The sequence below is a fragment of the Athene cunicularia genome (genome assembly GCF_003259725.1).
Source record: "Athene cunicularia isolate RWA chromosome Z unlocalized genomic scaffold, athCun1 chrZ_part4, whole genome shotgun sequence".
Taxonomy (NCBI): domain Eukaryota; kingdom Metazoa; phylum Chordata; class Aves; order Strigiformes; family Strigidae; genus Athene; species Athene cunicularia.
This window is the reverse complement of record NW_020799145.1, coordinates 2,848,550-2,860,765: the sequence shown is the minus strand read 5'-3', so window position 1 is coordinate 2,860,765 and position 12,216 is coordinate 2,848,550. Positions and strand designations below refer to the sequence as shown.

Below are 12,216 nucleotides of genomic sequence, written 5' to 3'. Positions count from 1 at the left end.
CCAAATGTAATTTCCCGGTGTCATAACTGAAGAGGGATTTGTCAAAACAAACCAGCAGTTGTTGCTATAGTACTGCATGGCCAAAGAATAGCTTCAATATTTGCAAAACAGACACCAGTTTAGCAGATGCTGCCAAGAACCAAGCAGGTTACACTAAGCTGTAAAGAGTCATACACATTTCATGTTGCAGTCAGAGTGCTGAACAGTGGTGCAGCAGACACCAGCCATATTGAAATCAAAAAGGTTTCAAAACTGCCACTCTTCTCTCACCTCCAAAAACCTGTCCTTTTTCCTGTGGCAGGCAATCATTTCTCAGGCAAATGTGTGCTCTCAACAACCTTAACTGTGGGAGAAAGAACAGCCAAGACCCACCACTTGCCGTAGTTTGGTACATCTGAAGGACATCAGACCTTTGATGAAGTTCTTTATCCTCTCCAACTACAGGAGTGTCATGGAGCTCCAAGTCTATTAAAAAAGCATCTTCTAAGCAAACAACACAACAGTAGTTTCATCAAGTAGAATTATATCCTAGTAGAAAATACAAGGTTATCTTCCTTCACAGAAGATAGAGGGTTTCTCACAGCAAACACTTCTGTGAGGAAAACCAGTCATAACTCTTTCCAGTTGCCATTGGCTACTACAATAAATTGCCTAGTTTGTGGTTGTTCAGGAAGTTTTTTCCAAGACCTGGATTTTAAAAAGCTAAACCCATCTGGACTTTCCTTCTGAATTCTGTCATCTCCCTTTTCTTGGCCTCTTATCTCACTTCCCCAGTCTGGCAACTTCCCTCCTCAAAGGTTAGTAAAACTACTGCCTCTACAGTAACTGTCATATGTGTTTACACTTTATGTAGAAACTCACTAGGGCTAAAGAGTTAGAATTTTCTTCCTGTGAACCAGGAGCAGAAGATTATATGGTGGGGGGAAGGGCAGTAACACTGCTAGTCTCCTGTAGGCAAGTAGGAGGTACACAGAAGGAGGAAGAGCCAGGCAAGTGTTAAAACTGCTTAAAAAACCTTATTTCCCCCCTCCATGGGTTAAGACATTTTTATTTCGTGGCTTATTCTCCTCCAACACAAGTTGAAATTAGTAACATCACAAAAATGGGGAAAAAAAATCCTGATTACTGTCAGAGTACCAAAATAGCTTAATAAAAAGCTGATTCTCAAAGACAGACTAAGGAAATTTGAAGTCACCTTTTGTATAGTGAGCAGTAATTGCACGGGTATCACTATGCCTCTTTGCTATATTGTTCTAGATGAAAAGCTGTCTCCAGTTTCAACAAGTAGAATATCATGACTGAGTCTACTCTTCTCTGTCAAACTTCCAGTCTCTAAAGGCAGAGATTTATAAGTGCAATTTTACACTTTGCCATACAGGGTAAAGTACCAAGAAGAAAATAATCACAACCCCAGCCACCTTTTCAGCCTACAAAAAAAGAAAACCAGAAGCGATCCACTATGTTCTTCACAATATCATATATATAAGATGCTCCCCTGCTGCTCCCACTTTTGTGGGGTCTTTAGTTTCTTTCCTCGCTCAGTTGTCACCACCTTAGAAAAACAAAGGGTAAAGTGGTCTTGGACAAGAACATTACATAATATAATGCATGCTAAAACATACAAAACCTTGTTTCCTGTAACAATTTTCAGTGAAAAATGTGAGGGAGAAAAAAAGACTAGTAAATCTGTGACAGACATAAAAAATGTGAAAACATCTGGATGAAGTTATCCCCTTATTTCTAGTGCTTTTACTTTACACTATCTGAGGAGAATCTGAAAACATGTGCTACAACAAACTAGCCCTTTGAAGAAATAACTGTCAGCATGTAAACAGGGTAACATTTAAGTCAGAGTGAATCAGCAATCTCTACCACGCAGCCAAGGGCAGTAGATGTTAGTGTCTCCTTTGGACTCTCAAGAAAGTCTCTATCTTTCAGCCTACCCTGCTTTTTCAGCTTCAGTTTAGAAATTGTATATCAACAGGCCAGACCTGATACAAATTTCATGTACAAATTCCCTCCTCAAGGTGCAGGAGTTTCTATGGGATTTTGGTGGTGTCATTCCTCTCTCCACCTTCGGAAAAGTACTTAAAGTTCTGTAGAGGAAACAAGGCTAGCTCTTTACAATGACACATCATTTACAGAAACCTCTAACTAAAATATTTAGAAGTGCTTAACTTTGAATTACCTTTGCTTATAGAAAATGTAATTCCATACGATACAATCTATGTAAGGTGTCTTGCATTTTTAAGTTTTCTTTGGTATTGCAGGAGCAACTAAAAACCCAGGCAAGATTAGAGCCTGAAGCTCTAAACCAGTTTATGAAAAACCTGGCTTAAAAAAAACAAAAAACAAAAAACCCCAAAGCCACAAAACCTCTCTTTGCCCCCCAACTTAGATCCTGTATAGATTCAATGAGGCTACAAATGGGCATTGTGCACAAAGTCACATTTTTTTAAGTCTTTACAGAATCAGGGCCCAGTCACATAATGCCATACAACAAAACATGAAAAAGACCTTCTGAGACATGCAAGCAAGAGTCTTGTGAGACAGTGCCACAGAAATGTTTCAAATCAAGTAATTTCTGTAAATGAGTTTAATTAAATACTAATACTCTAAAACCCAAAACTATATAAATGTATTCACAAGCCTATCAAATAGTGATTTAGAGTTCAACTACCATATATATAAATATTGCAGTTTCTGTTATTCTTTGATAGAAGGGTTGAAGTATTTAAAAACAGGAATTCATTCTTTTTTTAAAGCTTATTTTACTGCTTCATATTGTTGAATAATTTATGATAGCAATGTTGACATTTTATCTTTATAATTCAGGAAAATGTACTTGCTTGATAGTTTATTTAATGCTTCCTTAATCATCAATGGCCTGAGAGCTCTCCACTTGTTCCCTATCTGAAACACCAGCTAGCTTTTGCAAAGATACAGCACTACATGCTTTGCCAAGATCATGTTATCTCTATAAACACAGATTGTCAGAAAAAAATGGAAGCCAAAACCCCAGGGCTCTGAAAGTAAACAAAGGTTCATCATAAAATGTACCATTAGAGGAGATTCTGCAAAACTCTAATGAAGATGACAGAGAAAAAAGTTTAGTTGAGACAACCATACCTTCACAATGTAATGTTTCAAATATTCTGTGTCCTCCTGTACATTTAAAAAGAAAAAAAAAAAGACACAGGTTCTTCCCCCCCTGCTGGAAAAGAGTCAAATTATCATCATATGTGTTCAGTACTTACAGAACTCTGTTTTGAGTGCGATTATGCAATTCAGTCATGTGCTTTAAAGAGAAAGAAAATACTCCCAATTAAGATACACTTACAAAAAGCTCCCTCTATTCAGGTTGCATATTTCCCCAGGTTTTAAAATAAGAATGACACAAAATGTTTTCACTAATCTTGAGATTATATGCTGAAAAAGTATAAGTAAATTGCAGAAAGCAAGAGCATGAGAACTGTGCTCCAACAGATCAAAAAAGCTCCAGCAGACTACCTGATATGGATTCAAGAAAAAAAAAAAAAAGTAATGGAAAAGCAAATTATTTAAATAGGGGATACACTGGCTATAGAATAAATACCTATTTGAAATACAACATTCTTTTTCTCAGACGCAAGAATATCAAACTTCTGGAACAAAGAGTCAAGAAAGCACTAGATTATGTATTTCTTGATTTTAAAACATTAAGAGTATGCATTGTTGCAAAATAGGGTTTAGATAAACCTATGTTGCTGAACTTGGTAGAGGAGGAAAGCCAAAATGTAACTGGTCCACAATATATACACGATCAGATAAGAAGATACAGTGTTCTTTTCTGGATTTTGAAATGTGCTGCTATAGATTGTGCTATTATCAGTTCATTTATGAGAAGGCATTATAAAAAAGATGAAACATTTATAGCATGACAGTGTTTTTAAACTGATAATTTTCTTATAAATAGTTAATTTCAAAATTCCCACTGAGCAATTATCCAACTATTCTTAAAAGTCTGATGACAGAAAACTAGACAAAACTTAAAACACTCAAGTCTTTCAGTACATAAGCCAAATTCCAACACAAGCTTTGCCTCTGAGCCCTTAAGTCTAGGGCTCTCATCTACATTTCAATCTCAAGATGAGTTTCCACTACTCTAAAGAAAGTTCTGTGGATGTACCCACTCAGTAATGCAAACCAAGACACATCAGTTCTTCCTGCTAGACCCCACTCCAAGTCAGAAATAATACTGTTTCAATCTTGCCTAAAAGTGGTATTTTCCCCACCCCCTTTTGGATGGAAAATTCAAATCTACCTAAGGTCATCTGTTCAAAATTTAGAACACTTTAAATAAGAGAACAAGATGGGCTTTTTCCTAGATCAATCTCAAACCACTTCAGTTTCCTACAGAACTTCTCAGCATATTATACATATTTATCTGCAGTTTCACCTCAGCTCTGCCAAACTAAAAATTTCAGACCTCTCTTCCAGGGTTTGAAACAAGCTTCTGCAAAGGAGTTGTCTTTCATGGCCCTCAAGAATCACTTCCCAACACAAAACAGAAAAAGATTAAGTATTCCACACTACTTAACATGTGGCTAACAGAGATGACAAAAACAAGCTATGAGTGTGATGCAGTGAAAAACTCAGCTAGCTTCTCAAGAAAGGCTTGTTAAAGGCTTGCAGACTATTTAACCCTTTTTATTTCATTGAACACAATTACTTTTAATTAGATAAACTGGAGCTAAGTCTAGAATACAAGTAATATGTATCATATTACAGCCAAGGTTTTTGTAACTTGCAAACTACATTAAGACATGTCCCCAGCTGAGCTAGGACACTCTAATAAGAGGTTTTCACATATGACAAATTGCTGAGACCCACTGAAATCATTCAGAAGTTTAAAACCAACCATGGTCTTTCCTCTCTTTATGCATGCTCTGAGGTCCTGAAGATACACCCTAACAAACTACAAATTACTATAAATACTGTTATTGGATTTGTTAAATGTATATTCCAATTGGCAAACTAAATCCAATTAAAAATCCTAAGCAGGAATTAAAAACATCTGAAAGGACCACTTCTAACCAGGCATTCCAGTATCTATAAAGGGATATCCCTTTACCTGCTCCTGCCCTTAAGCATTTGCCACATCTACTCACCTACCAGTAATAATAACCTAACAGTCTTTTAAATAACTTTTTTTTTTACTTAATTGGTACACAATAAGGACTTTGACCACTACAACATGAAAGAAACAGTCCACCTATGCCTAGATCCAAACTAAACACTATGATATTTGTCTGCCAGTTCATCAAATAACTGAATTGAGTCTCATTTTGTTAAAGCAAGTAATGTCACAGTGCAATTAACATCCCTCTGACTGGCACACAGACAAAAAGAAAATGTAAAAAACCCCACCCAAATAACAATAGAGGCAAGACTACTTAAGCTTTTAGATCACTGATAGCATTCTTTGGTATCAAGTTTGTTTAAAAACAAAACACACAATGCAACATTTCTGGAGAAGACAGACCATGCTTCTGTAGTGACAAACAGGCTCAGTGTCACCAGATTACTTCCACTATTCTAGGCAATCTTAAACTATTTGCACAAGTCCATAACTATGCATAGTAATCTTTGTATTTTCAGTTTGCATTGCACTTCAATACTAGGGTGCTTTACATAAAACATTGTCACTTTTCTTATTTTCCAGATGTAACACAAGTACAAGGGTCTGAACTATTTGCCTAAGTTCACACTGTGAGCCACTGCTAGATCAGATATAAAGACAATTCTTTGTTTCCCAAAATAATTAATAGAACACAATTCACTGTGAAGAAAGAACTACCTCATAATTCCTTTCAAGGAAGGTAAATAGTTGAAAAATTAAGTAACATTTCAAAAGGAAATGCATTTTAAAATTCAACTCTTACCATAACTCTCCCCGCAGTTTCATTTTTCAGTTTTCGTATATAGAGGAAACCTCAGAAAAGAAACTCTACTGAACACAGAGTTCAATATGAAGGGCATATGTAAGAAAAAAACAAACCATACCAAGGAAAAAAAAAAAAAGCATTAAGAGGGAAAGACAGAGATGCACTATATTTAACACATCTCAGAGTAGCACAACACAATGATTCTGCAAACTGTTTAAGATTTTCAGAAACAAATACTCCTTAGAGTTCCGGAAAAACAGAATTAGGTAACAAATGTGACACTACTGTGAACGTCTCTATCAAAGCCTGTGGCTATATTGTTCAGTACCTCATATCCCTTCATGCCTTCCATAGAAATAGGATTCTTAGTGGCTCTGTGGTACTGATCCAGTCTAAATGCCATTACTACATAGACTTAATGCCTCTGCGTTATTCCAAGCAGTAAATAAAATAAGTTCACAGAACAGGCTCTTGTTATTCTTCCATCCATATTTGGGACTGATAGGTTCTAAAAGAAGTGAAGTTTATCTCATTTACCAGTTGCTTCCCCTCCCACGCCCCTGAAAACTGTTCATAGACAATATCACTATTTAACACTTGACCTCATCAACCTACTGGCATAAGCAGCATATGTCACCATAATCACATGTAAGGATAATATAAGCTGGGACATATCCTGCCAGTCACTTCAGACACACAAAGTCAGAACTGCAAGAAGTGGTATAGCAGTTTCCTTTTGAGAAGAAAAAGTTAGTTTGATGACTCTCATAATCAGCAAAGGATGTTTGAGATCCCCTAAAACCAAAATAATGTAAGAAGTGGTAGAGCATAACAGAGTCTTCCCTTGCACTTCCTCTTACCAGACACATGCTTTTGTTGACAGCAAGACAGTATAATAGAAGGATTCATCCTCTGGTGAAGGGTTCTATCTCATTTGATACAGAAACTTCCTAAAGCCAAATTATCCCTCTTGAACTATGCTCTATTAAGTAATGTATGCACAGTTATTGAGTCACACCTGAAGACTTCAGCCCATTTTACATGTTGTACACAGTCTCTACCAGAAAGAATAAGAGTGGGCAACAGGAAAAACAAGCAAATCCTTGGGGGAAAAGAGAAAAAAAAAAAAGAAAAAAAGAGAGAACTGAACTGACACAGCAGAACACAAGATCAAAGATCGCATCCCTTACTCTACAACCTGGATGTTGCTTAAATAGTCCTCAATTTGGTATGTGTTATTAGGGTAAAACTCATAGATTAGTCTGCCAAGTCTGAGCCAAAATGTCTCAAAAAATAGGTGGTTTTCATCTTTCTCCATCTCTCCTCCCTGCCAAGTTTCTCTAATACAAAGAAATTCTCTCTCACCTTCCACCCACAGCTAGGTATGGAACCAGTTTCAAATTTTAACCAAAATAACCTTTGCCACCTGGCATTTTACTCCACCTTGTTTAAAACTAATCAAAAACTTATTGAAATTGTTTTCATTAGAAGTTAGTAGATGGGTAGGCAGGCATAACTTTAATATACATAAGGTGAAACAGATGACTGCACTTAAGCAAATTAAAAAACTAGCAGGTTGGAACCTGCTTGATCTCAGTAGGTACAGGAAAATACACAGTAACACTGAACACAACCAAAAGCCTGGACTCCATTTAATTCCTAGAAAAATCCAAAAAGAGGAAGGAAATAAAGGCATTTTGCCACAATCAACTTCTCACAAAGAAAATCTGTTTTAACCTTTGGAAACAGAACTGAATACAAATGAAAACTTGGGAAGAAGTTTAAACTACTCCTGAGAAGAAAATACCTTCTCACAATTATTTGCTGGGAGGCAGTTACAAACACTAAGGGATGAGATACTCCACAATGGGAAGGGAGTGAAGTAAAAGCAGAAGCCCCAGTTTAAGGTAAAGATGGAGACAGCACTCTGAGTCGTATGTGGGACGGAAACCAAGAAAACTAGGAAGAGGGTAGATGTTTTTCCTACTTTTATCTCCTGCACTTCTATATTCTTGTCCAGTAAGAAAGAGTATATAGGACACTATCATTCACCTCCCATCTCTGGCAGATACAGTCTCTCCCAATAAGGTCCCAGACTCATCCAAGTAAACTCTCCACCAAGGACTCTCCTTTCCCAGTTTCCTTAGGTTCTGTGACACTGCCCAGCATCCCCAGGCCACTAAATCATACACTGCAGAGCATACAATAAGGATCACATCCCATAAAAATTAATTTTCCATTCCTATGCTGTTCAAATCATAGCTACATGTAAGTAGAAATAAGAAGCCAGAATAGCTGTTGTTACAAATATGCCACAGGTGCTTGGGTGGGTGTTCTTCCCCCTCCCTTTTTGGAGGGAAGGAGAAATTATTTTAATCCTTACCAAATATTTTTTTGATTCTTCCATCACTCTCCAAGCAACATTTATTTACTCCCTCAGCATGCTCAGAAAAGGTGATGGAGGAGGTTTCGATCACATTGGCTAACCTCAGGTGGTGGTGATTAGGTGGTGATTAGGTAAGCCAAGCATTTCAGTCATTTCTTCTTGTTAAACATGGGGAAATGCCACCCTACTGTTGCTAACAACTGCAGACCTTTTTTCTTATGAAAGTAGAACAGATGAAGCCTATAAAATCGTACTTAAAGCAGACAGAAAATGAGAAGTGGACAAAAGATCTTTACGGGAAAAGATGGACCATCGGGGGTGATTTGTGGGAAGGAAAAAAAAAAAGAGAAGGTTTAAGTGCTAAGAGCACTTAAGCAAGACCAAGTTGACACTGATGTCCAAATCACCTTTTGAACCTTCTCATTGTTGTGCAGTGTGTAAAAATACCAGTAAAAGTGACCATTATTCCTCAATAAACTTGACCCAGCATGGTGAAGGAGGACATGCTAAGCCTATTCCCAATGACAGAATAAAGAATGTTTAGAGTGTCAATTATTGACAAAGGTTACCTGTTGCAGAGGCAACTAGTCTTTACTGAAAGAAACCAGAACAGTTAACACTTCTAGCGACATGTTCCTCCAGAAGAACAAAGCAGCTCTGATCCCTCTGGTTTCAGCTAGGTACTCTGTGACATGCCACTCTGAAGCAGAATGGAGAGACACAGAAGTAGCAGTGTTATTTTCTTATCACTTGGAACATACAATGAGCCAAACTACGAATGACTGTAGGCATCTGGCTGTCTCCCAAGTACGTACAAAACAGAACTGAAGAAATGGTTCTGCACAGTCCACCAGCTCACATGTTATTCAAATTTTTCTTGGGCAGTCTATGCTAACATGTACTCAGATAAATCAGTTTTGTTTCTTCCTGAACACAAGAAATTACCTAGTTTTCCACAGAGCTTTTAAAACACCCGGCCTAAATATGAACAGGCTTCAGCAAGGTGCCAGTTATGCCAGTGTTTCTACAAGTGTTTGAAATGGTGTATAAAATAAATCAATGTCAGCCAATTTATTCTCTAGCCAAACTGACAGGCAATCAGCACTGAGTTTCAGTGGTTGGTCTTCACGGACAATGAGCTCTCAGACAATTTTTGATGCAGCTTGTCATTTCCTGGTTTCTTGTCACAGGGCTTACCCCCAAACACACATTGTATTTGTAACAAGGCTGAAGGTTTTGCAACCATACAAGAAGTTGAAAAGGTCCAAGCACAGACTGAGAAGGAAGAAACCTGGATGTTCAAACGCACTAAAAGAAAGGGCAACACAATTAGCTGATTTTCACCTGCTGATGCTAAGTTAACATTGGTCTTTCTACTGCCTGATTCCTCAGCTGCCCCATTATTTTACACTTGAAAGGGGCTGTATGATATCCAGCACACAGTAAACCCTCCTGCAATGGGTGGTGTACATTTTATCTGTTTACTGAAGCAGCTGTCAAAGTTAAATGCACTTGTGGTAAATCTTCCCTTAGCTGCTTTACACACCATTATTGTAATATATATAGAAAATTAGACATAGGTACCTGCCTTTCCAGTAATTCTTTTTTTCAGCCTTTAGAAAGAATTAATGATAACTGCATTTTTACTTCAAGCACCTGCCTAAATTGCAAGGCTAGCGTAGAGGTTTTTTAAATTAGTAGTATGTAGTTTTTACAATCAGTAAAGTATCAGTTTTATGATCTGTAGGTGTCACAGCAGGAAACAGTTCATCACAAATTATTGTGTGATTAACAGTTTCCCTAGACTATCAATGTGATGAGCTTGAAAAATTCAATTTCCCTTCCATCACCAGTACATGATGAGAATTTCTTACTGACTACTGCCCAGATTAAACTGTCTACTGTAGAGGAAAAGAAACTAGGCAGAGTAATGCCTAGTAAGTTCCTGACAAATTATTAATACTTCTTTGGATATTGCTCACAGTGGTTGCTTGAAGCCCTGTGGCTGCTGAGGACGTATCAGACAATACAACAGCTTGTAACAAAACCTGTAATAAATTGATATTCTCTACTAGTATAGACAGTATAAGAGATATTAATTAGTGCTTATGGCCATGTAATTTTCAAGTATTTAAAATTCAAGTATGTCAACAAAGACAACAAAAATATGGGTCATTTTTTTTTGGACAGACACATCATCAAAAAGCTATCTTGTTGCATGCATTTTGCACTACATTGTCTAACTGCACTCCTTTGATTCTTTTTACTGAAGACTCAGAACCAATATATTTCTTGATTCAAAAGCTAAACTCCTAAATATTCGCTTCCTTCCAAACAAGCCTCATTCTCTGGTCTTTAATGTTGCTTGGTCCTCATAGTCCTAGGTGCTACTTTTACTCCTACAATGAAAAGGATTAGTAAGACTTTCTGGAGCACCTACACTCCAGATGATACATGATAACTAATGAATAATGAAAGAAAGGCTCAACTCTTCACACTCAGTAGTTATGAAACAGTTCTTCATTAGGCTATCACTTCCATTTCTTTCAACTGATGAAGCATTCATTCCTTCTTTTGCTCAAACTCTATGTAACAACCATTCCAACTACTGTAAATCCAACTTCTGTTTTGAAATATCTCTAGAGACTTTACCCATAGCAACTAAGGTTCCTTTAGCTCTTTATGAACATGCATTATAGCAGTTTTGGAGTGGTTTTGACTTCATGCAACACAAAGCTTACTCCATATACTTACATAGTCATCTTTTTTTTTCTGAGCATTCCACTCTAAATGTGCTTTTTCCTTACTGGCAGAGATCCAGTGAACATGCTTCAGAGTCATCCATAAGACTAAAAAGGCAGAGGTCTCTCCTCAGACAGCCTCAATGCACGTGGTATGATTTCAGACTAGTTTTGCTTTTTAACAGCCCATGGCACAATTCTGTTACTTCTATTTATTCTGCGCCTAAACTACAACAGGCAAACATAATTTTGAGAGTTAATTCTCCTTGTTTTTTTCAAGCCATTTGCTTGTTCACTTGCTTCAGAACAGGCAAACAGGATCAGATAAAAGGCACATCTAGCTCTTCTAAGAAGGGCCATAAATGAGTACGCAGCGAAGAGCTCAGGAATAGGGCAAGCCTACAACAGTACTTTCCCAGTGTAGTTTCACAAACATCTTAAACTAGGATAAATACAAAATTATCTTTGTGTTCTTTACAAGTGGCACCTGAAAAAAGGTAGAAGTGCATGTTTGTTGATCAGGCTGTTTACAGTTCAATTATTGCAGTTGTCATTAATACCACATTCAAGACTTCCTTGTATTCATATCTTCAAAGTAGCTCTTACCTGTGATTAAGGCAGAATGATATTTAATCATTTGCAGGAATTGCCTTCATAGACTGTACTCCTTTCTTTCTTTCTTTCCTGATTTTAGAACAGTCAGACTTTCCACATCAAGGGTGTTTTATTTGAGGGTTTCAATCATTCTTCTTTCCCCATATATTTTACTCTTAACACCACATTACCTTGTAACTTTAATCCTTTTCCCAGCAACATCATTCCTATATCACTGCCAAAAGCCTACAGCAGTGTTTTGGGCACTGATCAAGATCAGCAACGTGTAACAAGGAAAGAGCTTTAACTGCTTGGCAGAAGAAAAATATTGGCAGCTGGTAAGTACAAAAAAAAACCAAACAACACAAAAACCCAACAAAACAACCCAAAACAAAACAAAAAAAAAAAAACCAACCACAAAATGGTTGGCATAGTGCTCAAGGAAAGAAAGCCACAACCACATTTCATTTTCTTAAGTCAGTTCTGAGTGAAAAGTAACTGATCAGCACTATTACACATCATCTAGTTATAGCATACAAAATCTTAAAAGAAAAAAACCTTCATTGTG

The 12,216-nt window shown here is 37.1% G+C and overlaps 1 protein-coding gene across 4 annotated transcripts in view; it reads right to left on the bottom strand.

Moving 5' to 3' along the window:
• Window positions 1-12,216, bottom strand: part of JAK2 (Janus kinase 2) — a 92,287-nt gene that overhangs the window by 57,323 nt on the left and 22,748 nt on the right. The window contains exon 1 of one of the 4 annotated variants that reach the window (XM_026866796.1): window positions 8,883-8,902. The exons of 2 other annotated variants lie outside the window; for them this stretch is intronic. The gene's annotated coding sequence lies outside the window, so the exon portion shown is untranslated. Of the gene's footprint in view, window positions 1-372; window positions 752-8,882; window positions 8,903-12,216 lie in introns of those variants that run through there. One more of the 4 variants, XM_026866795.1, reaches the window with a different exon arrangement.